Raw genomic sequence first — 8,180 nt, forward strand, 5'->3', positions numbered from 1 at the left:
GAGGGAGGGAAAGGGAAACGGAAAGGGAAAGGGAAAGGGAAAGAGAAAGGTCAGAAAGACCCAGAATGCAACCCCAGACTTCCTCATCCCACTTGATGGTCCTTGAACAAGTTATATCATTCCCTGGAATTTCCATTTCCCGGATCTAAGAAATAGAGCCCTCATTTCTGTGAAGATCCACAAGCCAAGGGGAGGGGGGCAGTGTGGCTCACAGGCAAAGAAAGGCCCAAGGCACTGTTCTGAAGCTGCCTGAGGGTATGCACCTTGGGTGGATTTCTAGAATCCCTATTGAGATTTGCACTATCTAAGTAAAACGAATCTGAAGAGGTCATCTAGAGATAAAACTATCCCTATGTTTGGCCCAAGGTCAGTGCTGAACAAATGGGAAAGTAAGCAAGAGAATGAACGGGCTAAATAGCAGAAGTGATTCAGGACTGACTCTCTCACCTCTCAGCAAAATCTCCAGTTGAACCCTTGAGAATAAAGGAGATTTTATTTATTTATTTATTTGTTTGTTTGTTTATTTGTTTGTTTAACAAACATATGGCACTTAATTTGTGCCAGGCATTATTCTCAGTGCTTCACCTGAAAAAAAAAGGTTTAATATTCACTATAATCCAAAGAGGTATTATTATTATCTCCATTTTACAGATAAGAAACCTAAACAGAGAGGTTTAGTACCTTGGAAAATGTCACACAGCTAAAAAGTAGCCAAGACAGTTTTTGAACACAGGCATTGTGGCTCTGGGAATCCACATTGCTTCTCTATTAAGGAGGCTAAAAGATCATCTGAAGCCTCAAGGAGCCTGGTACCAGTCACACCCATCTACAGCAGTCAGCTCAGGTGGGAAGCTGCTAAGGTGGCGTTCAGAGCCCAGGTGTGGTCCTCAGCCTCTGCCTTGATTCAAGAAACCCAGTTTAAGGGCCTCCCCATCCACCCCCCGGGATATTATCAGGTGCCCCCAAGCCCAGAGGCCTCAATTCTTCTACCCAGATCTGTGAAGTGTCCTTGGGTCTGTGGTGGCACTGGCCACTCCGGATCCTCCTAGAAAGGGTGCCTGTCCCGCTCCTCCAGTGGCCAAGGTCTGTCCTTGTGCCAAATGCAGCTGATCCGTAGTAGCTGCCTGCAATATTGAATGGAAAGAACTTGGGGTCACATCTGGGCTCACCAGGAAAGACACCGTGGTCCATCAGTGATGTCCCCAAGCGCATAGGAAACAGGTTATCAGCCACTGGCCTAGCATCTCACTCAAGCCTATGGCTGATGCTCACAGCCCTCTGCCCAAGCTGGGCTGGGTGTTTTCTTCCTGTAACCTTCAGGCTGTTCTGCTACTACCTCAGTCAGGACTCTTCTGATTGCAAGTGTCAGAAATCCAGCTCTACCTGAACACGCAAAAAAGGAGAAATAACTTACTTAACTGAATTTTGCAGGGGCAAATTTCTCAACCTTTCCATCTCTCATGTATGCTTTCTTCTGGAACAACTTTATTCTCATGCAGATTCCCCTCTCAGGATAGCAAATATGGCAAAAATGGCTACCAGGACTGACAAGCTGGTCTTTCAGCTACTGTTTCAAGGGAAGCTCCAGAGTTGAGTATCATTGGCTTAAGTTGGATCACATGACCTCCCCTAAGCCAATCATTGTGGCCAGGGGATGTTCCAGTGGGCCAGGCCTGCCTTCCATGTTGGCCCCTGTAATGAAATGGGGAGATGGGAATGGAGATTAATCTCATTTGCCATCTAGCAACCTATGGTGGAAAAGGGCTGGCTCCTCAAAGGAAACTTGGGATGCTTTTCTCAGCATTTTAAACACCTTAAAACTGCGTTTTATGAAAGTTTTTCTGGGAAAAATGTTTACAGGATGGATTAGAGCATTGACTATGTACTATGCCAACAAGCCGGTCTTGGCTCCTGTTTCCTGGTTTGTGTTTGTAGACTTCAGTCCTGGGAAGATGGATTCTTTCCTGACTATCTTGATCATTCACATCAGAAAAGAGTTCTGTTCCTTAGGATTTTATTTTTTAATTATGGGAAATTTTCAGATATAATCAAAAGTGTTGAAAATAATCCATGTCTGTTCCTCAGCTTCAACAATGATTAACTCAGGGCCAATTTTGTTTCATCTATAGCCCCGCCCATCCCCACCCCACCCTGGATTACTTTGAAGCTAATCCAGACATCATATGTCTTTAAGATGCTCAGATTGCAAGGTCCTACAAGAGCTAGAGATTCCATTCTCCTTGAGAAGAAAGGAATCTGGCCTGTTATTATACGTCACTTAGCAGAGGAGAGTCTTGCCTTTCCTCCTCCACAAACATGGCCCAACTCTCCTTACTTGATATTATACTTTGAATCTTTATGAGTGGAAAATTGCACTCTGTTTATTCTTGTCTGGAAGTGCTCAGCTGGAGTGATTGCAATGTTATCTCCCTGGGCATCCCCATTGTCCTCATCCTGCTGTTGTCCCCGACCCCATTTCAACCCACTTTGCCTGTAGCCTTGTTTTACGACCTGCTCCCTGCCTCCAGTTACCTGATTTCTAGGGTCCCTTTCCCCATTCTCCTAGCGTTCTAACATATACATGGTCCAGAGAACAACAATACCCTGAAAAAACTCTATTTCCCATTTTATAATCCCAACACAGAGCGATCTGTCTCCCCTGCACCTTAACAGCCTACAAATGGCTGCAGATACACGCATCAAAGAGCCATTCGGCTGCTCATGTGAACAGACTTCCCTTGCGCTTCCAAACGTTACGTTATCTCTGCCACAGCAATACTCCTTGAATAGCTAATAAATGCAAACGAAAGTTTGGGAGGAAAAAAAGTTACAGAAAAATTATTATTATTACTTAAAGAGCCACAGAAAGATAGCAAGGTTCTTCTAAAGTTACAACACCATCGTTAGCAGCTGCAGGGTACATGAAAGCCAGGGGCCGGGGGAGGGAAGATAGGGCATATTTCAAAGCTGACTGCTGCAGTAACAAAACGCGAAGGGGGTGTTGTGTGGAATACGCCAAGTGTTTGAAGTGGACAAGGTTTCTAGCATGTTGCCTTGATGCCTGTACATACTTAATAACAGATGTTTGGTCTCTCTAAGCAGATAATTGTCCTTCTGTAAGGTTGACTTGACCTGCCTGAACGGCCCAGCTTTGAGCGCTGCAGCAGTAACAAATGAGCCTAGCTTCTCTCTTTTTTACTAGGGGAGATGCTCAGCCACGCTTCCTTTTAAGCACATAATTACTCGGCAGCAACTGAAGCCCATACATTCCCCTCTCCTAATGGCCATGGAGCCATTCGGTCATAATTTATGGGGACAGGGTTCAAAGTTTTAATAATATTTGGATAATATCATTGCCCACACGTCGGGGGCGTCGTGATGAATAGAAGGAGAGTGGGCTTATTTCGATTCCATGCATGACAGTGAGGACGTTAAAGACTGGGTGCCCGGCGTGGCCTTTATGGAAACTGCCACCAGGCCATCAGCTCATGAATTATAGATCTGGGCATGAAGGATCACATAGGGACGTTGTTCATGAGGAACTGTCCTGTTAGCGCCTGTTCCTTATGCAGATAAATGAATTGCAGGGAATACCAAAACGGCGTAAATAAGCCCTTAGTGGATAACATATTAGAACATCAACATAAAAAACCCAGTGCTGGGGCGTGCTTGGGGATATTTATGTTTATACTCTCTGCTCAAGTGGCTCCCTGATTTTTTGGCTTCTTACTGCTCACCTCATAATTCCAACCTCCTAACGGCACCCCTGGGCATGTTTCTTGGATGCTCTGTGGTGCCTGTTGACATTTGTACACGAGTTTGCTCAGAGAAGTGCTTTTGGGTGGGCAGATGGGTAAAGACTCATCAAATTCAAAACAGACCTAGTTAGCATTGTCTTAGTGACATGGTGGGGTGTTCCTAAAACGGAGGCCAGACACTGGCACGTGCTAGTGGAAAAAGAAGGGGCAACTATGTCCCCAAAAGTAGAAAGAAGGGAGATGTTCTCAGCCATAAACCAGATAGAAAAGAGCCTTGGAGAATATCGAGTTCAATCACACTACTCCCAAAAAGCAGGTGGCAAAATTGAGGTTCAGAGGAGAGCAGGGACTCCCCCTAAATTATAAAACTTTGTTGCTAAGCCAAGATTCCTGACTCCCAAGTGTGGCCCCAGGCTGCCTTATCTGGCCTGAGTTTTCTCTCCCCAAAATGTAAACATTCAACACCAGCATCAAATGATAGTGTTAAGACTAAAACAATGTTTGCCAACTTCCTCCTGTTAATCTAGACTGACTCACTCTGAACTTTGACAAGGTTCGCGTGCCGTGAGCAATCGTTGAACTTACACACTCGATATCCATTTAATCTGAAGGATTTATTTGGAAAGAACAGCAATTATAGCTGCACCTCAGAATAACTAGGAAGCGGCACATTTAAATCTCTTTAAATAGCTTGCGGGAGTTCTAAATAGCTCCCCCATGCCCAGGTTCTGATCTGGAGTTCTCATTTGCCTGGGCCTTTTTGCAGAGCCCAGGAGTGGCTTGGAGCAGGTTTCAAACGTGGAGGTTTGTTTCTTTACTGGGAGGCGCTTTATGTAGGGGGTTTTCTGTTTTCTGACGCATCTAGGGATGTGTTCTTTTTTTATCTTGCCAGGAGAAAGAAGGTAACCATGTTCTGCTGAATAAAGGTCAAGAACATTTACCCAGTTACAATTTTTTTAATAATCATACAAAAAATTAACTTTTGGGGATCACAGCTTTATGAAATTTAACACATATATAGAACCATGTAACCACCATCACAATCAGGATACAGAACAATTCCATCACCTCCAAATCTCCCATTAAAAAGTAAAACCCCAGCCAGGGATGGTAGCTCATGCCTGTAATCCCAACATTTTGGGAGGCTGAGGTGGGAGGATTGCTTGAGCCCAGGAGTTCGAGACCAGTATGGGCAATAAAGCACCCCCATGTCTACAAAAATAAAATATTTAGCCAGGCATGGTGGTGCACACCTGTAATTCCAACTACTCAAGAGGCTGAGGTGGGAGGATGGCTTGAGCTCAGGACTTTGAGGCTGCAGTGGATGATGATCACACCACTGCACTCCAGCCTGGGCGACAGAGAGACCCTGTCCACTCCCCCAAAAAAGTCAAACCTTCCCTTGATCCCTAACTCCTAATCCCCACTGATCTGTTCTCCATCACAATAACTCTGTTTTTTGGGAGTGTTGTATAAATGGGTTTATAAAGTATGCCACCTTTTGAGACTGGCTTCTTTCACTCAGCATAGTGCCTTCGAGATCCATTCAAGCCCTTGTCTGTATCTACAGTTCAGTCCTCTTTGTTGCTGAGTCATATTCCATCACAGAGCTCAGACCTCGAGTCAGGCATCACCAGGCACTTACGGGATGAGGACAGTGGCTAATGACTGTGATATGTGTGCTGTGTGCACCACACTCTGTCCTGGTGTTTTACTGTACTAACTCATGTAACCTCTCAACAACCTAGTGGGGTGACTACTAGCATTATATCCATTTTGCATTAGGAAATTAAACCATAAAGAGACTACATAACTTGCCCAAGGTCACACAATTGGTAAGTCAGGAACCACCTATAAGGTTAGAACCTGCCGACTCTTGTGCTTCATCATGAGACATCCTAATTATAAATATCTCTGGAAGGGAGGGGAGAAATGCCAATCCTCAGGAAGGTGTAAATGGCTGACAACATTGCCTTGCCGAGAGCAGGCTGTGCCAGGGTTTGAGAAGGACAGTTGACATGATCAAGCGGAAAACAAGGAAAGGGGCCCAGGGATCCCACTACCACATGCCACAGAGTGTGCACCCAGATACCCACACATACCCCAAAGGGAAAGGGAGGGAAGCAGAAGAAGGCAGCACTTCACATAAATGTAGTGGCTAACAAATAGGAAACATCCTGGTCTCTGCCCATCCTACTAAGTCTCAGGGGTTGGGAAAAGAACCAAATCTGAGAATTTCAAATTAATTGCCATGAATCCTGGAATTGTCAATCTCAGGCTTTCAACAGCGCGGTCATCAACTCTCTTACCTAGCCTCCTTTGAAGCTTGAGATGTGGCTGCTGTCCTTGGAATCATAATAACCTAAAACATAAATGTGGAATTCCAGGAGTGATTTCACCCAGCATTGAGCCCGTGGGGAAACTGAGGCCTAGCAAGAGAATGGACTTGGCCAAAGACACATAGCAAATCAGTAGCAGATCCAGGACTGTAACCCAGATCCCTTCCTCCATATATCCACCCATTCATTGGTTCAACAACTGAATGTACCATGTGCCAAGCACTTTTCTGGAAGCTGGAGACAAAGGGTGATGAAGACACAGTACTTGCCTTCATGGAGTTATAGTTTTGGCAGGAGAAAGATATTAAACAAATCATCACAAGCAAATAGATAATTTAAAGTCATAGGGAAGATTTTAAAATTTTTTCAAGACTCCTAGCAAGTATGTTTCCAACTCACCTCAGCTGCTTCTATTTCCTAAATCAACAAGATGAAGTTTCCTGTAGCAGTAAAAGCCTCCATGTGCCCTCTCAATAAGATCATGCAAAAAGGTAGTTATGTCATTCTATAATATTTTAATTACAGGTGTTGAATGCTGGCTCCCCAAATACCACTAACAGTCTGTTGGTAAAGCAAAGCTGAATTGATTGGTCACTGCAATGAGGGAGAACACCACCTCAAAAGAGCTTTGGCAGTACTATGGTTTGGATGTTTGATGCCTCCAAACCTCATGGCAGAATATGATCCTCATTGTGGGAGGTGTTTGGGTCATGGGGTGGATCCCTCATAAACGGCTTCGTTCGCTTTTTGCACCAAGAGTGAGTTCTCACTCTCTTAGTTCCTGCAAGAACTTGTTTAAAAGAGCCTGGCATCTTCCCTCCTCCTCCCTATTTCTTTTGCTTCCTCTCTCACCATGTGATCTCGGCACATGCCAGCTCCCATTTGCCTTCCCCCGTGAGTAGAAACAGCCTGAGGTCCCCACCAGAAGAATATGCTGGAACTGTGTTTCCTGTACAGCCTACAGAAGTGTGAGCCAGATAAATCTCTTTCCTTTGTAAATTACCCAGCCTCAGGTATTTCTTTACAGCAATGCAAACAGACTAAGACAGGTAGCATCTTAAATGGGGAAGGGCAAGGTTATTTTTCCTGAGATTCTCTAGTCTGGTTTAAAGAGTATTTTCAAAGGGAGGAGGCGTTAGTTAGAATCAGGTAAGTACCATGTTATGATAGGTTAGAATTGGCAGACACAGTAAAGTGAGGGTTTTGAGGGGGATGCTTCAAAGAGTCTTAGAGGGTAAAGTATTGAATGCTTTATAGTGGAGAATTGATGGTTTTTTTCAGGATATTCCGGTAATGAACTACAAAGTTAGTTGACTGGGCAAGAATATTTCTGGAATAGTAAAGTTATGCTAATAAAAACAAAGGAATAGTAAAATCATGTTATTATAAAAGTAAGCCATGTGGGGTAGATGACTTAGGTTCTTGTAGAAATGATGCCTGTTCATCCTAAGCTAGCCAATAGAAGCAATCACAGTAATAACATCTACCACTCTATGCCAATCAGCAAACGTTAGGAAGACATGAGGAAACCTATTTTACAGCTGCTGACTCTGCAGTGGAGAGGGGCCAAAATGTTTAGCCCAAGACCTCAACTTTGAAGCAGGAAAATCAGGATTAGAATGCAGGTCTGTCCTTCTCTGTCTCTGCTCTATTGCCACCCAGCCAAAAGGAAAAAAAAAAAAAAAAAAAAAACAAGAAGAAGAAAAAATTACCCATGATCCCATTACCAATATTATTATTCTGCCCTGAATGTTCTCCTTTAGCTCAAGTCCACCTGGGGAATTTTGCCTCAGACTGAAAGGTTCGAAGAGAGGATCTTCTCTGTAAAACTGCCAGCAAATCACCACCTCCTCCTTGTTCATCACCATCACTACCATCACCCCCATCACCTCCACCACCATCTCTACCTCTACCACCTCCACCTCCACCACCACTATCTTCATCACCATCTCCACCACCATCTTTACCTCCACCACCTCCATCACCATTTCCACTGCCACCACCACCACCATCTCCATGACTGTCTTCACCTTTACCACTTCCACCACTAGCCCCATCACCACCACCATCTCCATCACCATCT

General features: G+C 44.4%; 1 pseudogene; it reads right to left on the reverse strand.

Moving 5' to 3' along the window:
* Window positions 1-7,965, reverse strand: part of LOC108536309 (uracil-DNA glycosylase-like) — a 32,743-nt pseudogene extending 24,778 nt beyond the window's left edge.
* Between the last annotated feature and the right edge of the window lie 215 nt (window positions 7,966-8,180).

The sequence above is a fragment of the Rhinopithecus bieti genome, unplaced genomic scaffold (genome assembly GCF_001698545.2).
Source record: "Rhinopithecus bieti isolate Rb0 unplaced genomic scaffold, ASM169854v2 scaffold_13375, whole genome shotgun sequence".
Taxonomy (NCBI): domain Eukaryota; kingdom Metazoa; phylum Chordata; class Mammalia; order Primates; family Cercopithecidae; genus Rhinopithecus; species Rhinopithecus bieti.